Here is a 7,856-nt window from a genome sequence, read left to right on the forward strand (position 1 = left end):
AAATATTGAGCTGTGTAATTTATGGAAGGTCCATCTCCAACATTAGGAATCTTTCCTTATCTACTGTAAGAAATGTTAAAGATATTTTAGATGGGTAAGTGACTCTTTTCTTTGGAATCGCTCCAGTTTAGTTATTTTGGGAAAAACCCAATAATTCTATGCTTGCCATATTGTATAGTGACTCAAGACTAGAGCCCTGTAATTTGTTTTGTGCTTAGGAGAGTTTGCAAACTTTGCAAGTCACTGGTAGTTATAGGAATGTTGCCTGAAATCACACTCCTTGACAAAATCCAACAACTTAAGTGCTTTGAGACTTTGAATCGCAAGATGAAGTTTTCAAATCAAAGTATTAAAGTTTTGTCTAAGAGTGTGGTTTTGGAAGGGAAGAAAATGAATAGCTTTTGAAAACCCCATTGTTTGAGAGTTAGATGAAAAAGATGGAAAAACCATCTAAAACCCTCCGTATTTCTATTTTATAGTTCCCTCAATTTGAGATTTTTTGAGGTGAAAATACTTAACTATTTTTAGTAAATTATATAATTATATATTATTTTTCATTTCTCATTATTTGTTATATTTTTAAAGAAATAATAAAAAATATTCTTATATTATCATTAATTTACTTTTCTATTTAAATTTTATACTCTCAAATAATATAGGATTATCTTCCTTTCCCCTTCATAGCCTAAAAGAAAGGTTTAGTTCTAAGATGTCCTTCAAACCCCAAAAAGAAGAGTAACACCTGAAATGAAACTGTTAGAGATAGACATCTTAGATGATAAGTCTCGGTACTATAATAAGGTTGTTATTTAGTGACAAAAACTTCACCTATCCAAATTCTTGAAACACAAATTGACTTGGGAAGAAGTAAATAGAAAGGATTGCTTGGATTAAGCAATGTTAGTATCCATTGTCAAATTATTGTTATATATCTTGGGCAGATATGTATCTTAAACTCCCAAATGCAGTAGTTATAATTCCTGTAAATTCATTACGACTTAGCTCCATCATTGAAAACTTAGAAGCATTGGATATAATATGTGAAAAATTTGGAGAAAGATTGTTTCCATGCAGGCTCAATTGTTCAAAATTGGCAAGTCCATGTCCATATTTGGTGAAAGATGTTAAGTATTTCAAGTGAGTTATTATAGAATTTATAGTGAAGAAGTTACACATTGAGTAGAAGTAAATAAGTTAAAAACATATAAGTAGATAGAGTCATAGATCTATTACTTTAAAGTTTTAGGTTAAGATGTGGTGTTAAATTTACTTATATACTTCTTTCATTTAGTTCTTGAATAATGAATAATGTCTATTAATGAAAACACTTAGTCCTTTCATCCCATGACCATAATAAAATTAGTAGTATCTTTAGTACAACTTTTACCATATGAATGACATAGATGAAATATTATAATTATCAAGTGTGGTAGTTTTGAGAAACTCCCTATCAATGTAATAATATCTCTACTCAGTGCACTGTAACAATCTTAAAACATTAAAATGTTTATACTAGATAACTTGATTCCGTTAAATCCAAATTACTAAACAATCATATCCCAAAATTAACATTTGAATCCTTTTCTTATTCTTATCAAGAAAAACATTGATAAACAACAAATAAATTATTCTTTAAATGTGATGGACAGATGATGTTATAATATTGATTTTGGGCCGATTCAAGTTGAAATTTAACTATGATGATACAACTTTGGAGCACAAGAGGTGCACATCTGAAAAGAGGCTCTAACGGTCAAGTTTAGAGGTAATAAAATTATCCATAATCTACAATCCATCCAAATTAAATCCATCCATATTCATTCATTAGAGCTAATGGATTTAAATGGATATAATCTAATGTATAGTATCGATAATAGATGGATTCAAATCCATCCATTATATCCAATGAATATATCTATTTGGATGGATATCCAATCCATTCAACATACTAAAATTCAAAAAAATGAATTTATTTGCTTTGAAATTTCATTTAATATTTAAGAAAACTAAATTCAAACAAATTCATCAATGATTCTCACTCTCACTTTTAATATTTTATTATATTGATGTCAATTATAGGACATGCGTATGTAGTTAGCATTAAAATTTTATTCTTAAGTGCACAACATATATAAGTATGAGAAAAATATATGCACTAAAAATGCACGAGTTTTATACAATATCAGTGCACCATACCCAAGTTATATTTAATCATAATTGACTATTCAAAAAAAGTAATTCAAATGAATGATGAATGATGTAGTGATTATGCATAAATCTTTACATTTACGGTGCATAGATATTACACTCTATAAGTATTTTTAAAAAAACATTACATGTAGAACCTTAAACATCCCATGCGTGTAGAATATCGAAAAAAAATATATTTCTATAAAAGTTCAAAAAATCACTTTTAAAAAAATTGATTTTTATGAGTGCTTTAAAAATGATTTTAGAAGTGTTTTTCTAAAAGATGATTTTAAAAAATATTTAGTTGAGATAATAATTTTTAAAATAGTGATTTCCTTCAATAGTATTTTTAGTTTCAATAATAAAAATCAAATGGATTAGATATCAATCCAACCAAATCCATGAAAATGGAGTCATGAATGAATTTGATAACTTAAAATATAGTTTAAATGAATTTATATGGGTTGGTGGATGACTTTCCATCCATTCGTTAGCATCCAAATCCAAATCTATCCATTTGCCATCCCTACTCAAGTTAATGTTTATAGGGGGCAACATAGAGAGAAAATTCAAAGCTCAAGTGAGTGATGATACTCCTTGTTATGAAATACCTCCTCTATTTCTACTCACTAGGATGAGTTTGTTTGTTGTGAAAGAAGGTCCTAGGATATCGTGGTTGAGACTACTCTCATATCCTGTTTGTCTATTAGTTTGTAGCAAGCTTATGTAAGAGTTTATAATGACTTTGAGTTTATGTGACTATGTCTAAGGCAACTCTAGGCCTAGGGCATCTCTTAGAAGACCCTTTAAGGTTTCTTTCCTCTTAAGTATCTTGTTGGCCGAGTTTAGACCTTTTTAGACCTCTTTGGGCCGATTCAGATCTTGGCCCATTTTTGGACCTATAGGTTTTGATCTTATGGTTCTTCTTCTTTGTGGGTTTATTGATGTTGAGCCCAATACTTATCCCAAGAACGTAAATCACAAAGCGTAGAGGATAAATTAATCGAAACCTAAGCCACACAAATATCTTGAGCCAAATGTTGTTCACGAACAAACAACATCGAAATAGATGTCATTGTTAAATTTTGGTAAGAGCCATGAAAAAGAAGGCTTTTTGATGAGACAAGAAGTATACGAAAGAAAGCTTAAAGAAACTTAAAAAAAGAAAGAATGAGAAACAAAGAGAAATAATATTCTCATTAATGAATTGAGTGAATTGAATTACAAGGAATAAGATAATCACCATTTATATACAACATTGCCTAGTTAATAACTAACCTATTAATCGATTAACGAATACAATATTACAACTAACAAACTGAAAACAACTAACAATTAATCGATTAACTATAGTGTTAATCGATTAACTCTTACACAAATAATCAATTAACTACAATATTAATCAATTAACTTACTTACAGAATCACAACAACTTCAACAGTCATGTATCTTTAAAACCCACATGATAGAAAACACAATTATCACCCAAATTTTAATCCACATGTAACATGGAACACATCTGCTGTCTTATAATCAGTGTCATTCCATATGCCATAAGCTATGAATGGTAAAAAAAAAACTTAAATATTAAATTTTAACTTAAATATGTATTTTTCAATCAATCACAAGGTTATGATATATGAAGTGGTACTAAGTGTGAGACAGGAGATGTGCACCCCGTCTAGCCAGGCTAAATTTGGTGGAAATTCTATCTAAAAGAAGTCGCCTTGTGAAATCCAATATTTTCAAAGGAAGAGCCAAAATTTCCCACAATTGTTGATGTCCATTTATGCATCATTTATACATCTACAAAAAATCCCTACTAAAAGGATTTATATATCCATGCTTCACTAGATTATTCCCGTTGGCACACAAAAAGCTCTCTAAACTAAACCCACCAAAACTTCTGAACCCACCTGTTCTTTGGTAAGGAGATGTCGAGCTGGACGGACAAGTTTAAGGTATGATATCTTCTAGATGTTATCTGAGTTATGTCTAGGAATGTTTGTGTGGGGTATGTAAAAAGGTATTATGACGCTCAAATAAGCATCTGATAGAGATATGAGAGTAAAGAATATAACGCAAGAGTAATAAAAAGAATGTCACCTATTTATTAGTGAAGAATGATATAGAATATTTTCTGGTGGATGTTGTTGGCATGACCGAACACCTTGTTTTGTCGTGCTTGTCACAAACAAGTATGAGTTGTTTTATCCGTATTGGGCGGCCCTGACAGATTCGTACCATGTGAATAATTGACTTATAGTCTACTTTAGCCCTTGCAGTCATATTCTAGGTCTGTCTTTATCGTCTGATAAAAATGGGGTACAAGGTGCAGGTGGCATGCAAATCGTGGCAGGGGACTACGCTGTTTCGGTGGCGTGACCCACAAATCATGCATTTCGACTACTTCCTTTCTCTAAATTTTTTGGTTGACCGACCTCAATGTCAAGGTGCCCAGAGTGAGTTCATCCATGTCCGATACTTAACTGAAGTTTGATGGTTTAGTCTAACCATGATGTAGCTATAGGCAGGATGCCACACTTCCAACTTAGCAACCTTTTCTCAATTATCCAAATAAGTTAAATAAAGATTTTTAATACCAAGCCCTTCTTTTTTGCTCCTAAAAATCCAATTCGCTCATGCAATCTTCCTATTCTCATCTTCATCTCTCTACCCAAAAAAAATAATAACCCTCTAAAGGCTTTTTAGTATATGTAACACATTTTTTTATATATATTTTTTATATCCAAAATTACCATATATCAGTAAATTGTTTAAAATAGAATTGATTAATACAATTTTAGCTTCTAAAGAAAAATATTGACCCTTCTATGTAAGCATTTTCTAAAAGTTTATTCAGTTTATTTTGTTTTTTGGGATTGTCCACAAGGATGAAGATCATCTCTCCCAAAAACATGCTCATAACTTTATTTTATTCTAATAAAATTTTACCTATACCTAATAAAAATTAACATGTGTATTTCTTACTACTTAATTTTTTTAATAGGTATTATAATTTGATTGTGTTCCACCCCGGGTAAATCAGATGGATATACGCCTAAAACATTTCATCCCTAACCGGCCAAGTCCGGACAAGACTTATTACAAGTGTCATTAATATACCTCTGCAAGAGTCATTAATGCACCTCTAACTCACTATTAATGCGCCACTAACATTACACCTACTACACCACCTACAAATCTCACATGCCCCTGACAGATCAACAATAGTAGGCCTGTATGGTGGTTAAGGATACCATAGTATACACCTACCATACTCCTATAATATTTGTTGAATTACAACCAACCAATACCTAGATGCCACATCCACTATCCCAAACACTATAAATAGGAAGCTCTCATACATGAAGTATAATTAATATCACATTCTCTCATTTATTACTTACATCCAATCCTTTCTACTCTCATCTCTCTCATATTTACTCTCAATCACTTTCATTAAGTCTCATACTGAATTGATCGTCAGAGAACCATTTTAGGTACCTCCACTGACGGGTCCAAGCCCCATTACGACCAATCTCTAGAGGCAAGCTACTCAATCGGGTTCTCAGTTCCGGTCACTTCTGATCAACATTAAAGAACATTGGCGCATTTTGTGGCTTACCTACCCCATGGTGACTACCCCATGGTGACTACCCTAAACCAAGCACAACCCCTCAGTCAAGCATAACTAGTTACCACAAGCATGCCTCCCAACCACCACACTCCATCTATAGATCCTGCAGCACTAGTACAACCATCCCAACAAGCCATCCAAAGCCACCCTCCAAACCCTGTCCTAGAACCACCTACCACTGAATAACTCCTCCAAATGATCCAAACTCAAGGACAAATCATCGAACAACAAGCCCAACTCCTGGCCGAACTCTGTCAGCACAAACCTGAATCAAGCAACAGAACCTCACTGCCAGTTGCCAAATAGCATTGTGCCGAATCTGCCAAAGAATCCTAACCCACACTCATAGCCCCCATAAACACAAAAACTACACACACAAACCACTCATCCGACTATAATCCCTCGAGTGCCACACATCCTTTCACCGAGACAATAATATCCTCACCTTTACCTAAACACTTGGCCCACCCAAGCAACATTGATCAATATGATGGAACATCCGAGCTACAAGACCACTTGAACGCCTTCGAGGCGACTATGTTTTTTCATGGGATGATCGATCCTATCATGTGTCGAGCTTTCCCCCTAACTCTAAAACACGATGTCCTACATTGGTTTACCCAGTTGCCACCAAACAACATTGATCAGTGGAAAACTTTAGCTGACATATTCAACGTCCGGTTTATGGAGAGCAAGGAACAAACAAGGTCTTCATACACCTTGTTCGATATTCGACAAGGACAACACGAACCCCTTCGTGCATACCTAGACTAGTTCAATATAGAGGCCATGAATGTCCATACCTTAAGCCCCAATGTGCGGTGTGCATCCTGGTCATAAGCCTGCAAGATGGCCTTTTCAGACAAGAGTTGGCAAATACTCTGACCTTACAATGGAAGACCTCCGATCAAAAGCTCAACAATTCGTCAACCTAGAAGAAACCCAACCCACCCGACCATCCTTCGACCACACAGCATATCGACACCCCTCACGGGAAACCAAAAGGCCTAAATTCCATGACCATCCTAGAGATAATCAACCACGACCATATAAAATATCCAAACACACTACGTACATTCCCCTAGCCGCTCTAGAATTTTACAAGAGGTCATGGCCACCCATCTTGTCCAACTCCCTAAACCCAACTCGAGCATGAAGTTAGGGACCTAAGATTGATCTAAGTACTACGACTTTTATAGTATATTTGGACACATAATAGAGGACTGCACCCAACTACCGACACAATAGAAGACTTGATACAAGTCGACCACTTACATCATTTCATTGCCAGAGTAATCCGACAAGGATGATCACCATCATCGTGTCGACCCCGCCCCTCCAAGAGTTGCTCCCCTCCAAGAACTTAACAGGAATGTCCTCCAAAAGGGGACCAGGTAGACATGTACCATTCCAACAATCAACGAGAGAGGAGTCCGGTTGATATTAACACTATCTCGAAGGGATTTGCCACAAGAGGTACTTCCAGGGCGACTAAAAAATGATATGTCCGAGAAGTTATGCAGGCCACCATTAGAAATACTCACCGACGATATGAAAACAGGGTTGCACCTTCGATCTCATTCGATGACCGTGACTATGAGGGTGTCACCCGCGGTCACGATGATCCCATTGTCATCACCACCAAGATGAACAACAAGAAGGTCAGAAGACTTTTTGTCGACCAGGGCAGTTCGGCAGATATTATGTTCCAAGATTTGTTTGTAGAAATGAAACTGGCAAATAGAGATTTATTGCCATATGATGGCCAATTGGTGGGCTTCACAGGACAATGAATCACTCCACGCGGGTATGTAGACATCTGGCTGACGATTGGTGAAAAACCTTTGACTTGGAAAATTCACGCCAAATCTTTGGTCATTGATTGTAAATCTGCCTACAACGCCATTCTGTGTCGGCCAACGCTAAATCGCCTTGAAGTAGTGGTCTCAACACCACACTTATGCATGAAATTCCTCTTCTTTGATCTTCGGGTATGTACCGTAAAGGGGGATCAACACAACGCATG

The sequence above is a fragment of the Lupinus angustifolius genome, chromosome LG12 (genome assembly GCF_001865875.1).
Source record: "Lupinus angustifolius cultivar Tanjil chromosome LG12, LupAngTanjil_v1.0, whole genome shotgun sequence".
Classification (NCBI taxonomy): domain Eukaryota; kingdom Viridiplantae; phylum Streptophyta; class Magnoliopsida; order Fabales; family Fabaceae; genus Lupinus; species Lupinus angustifolius.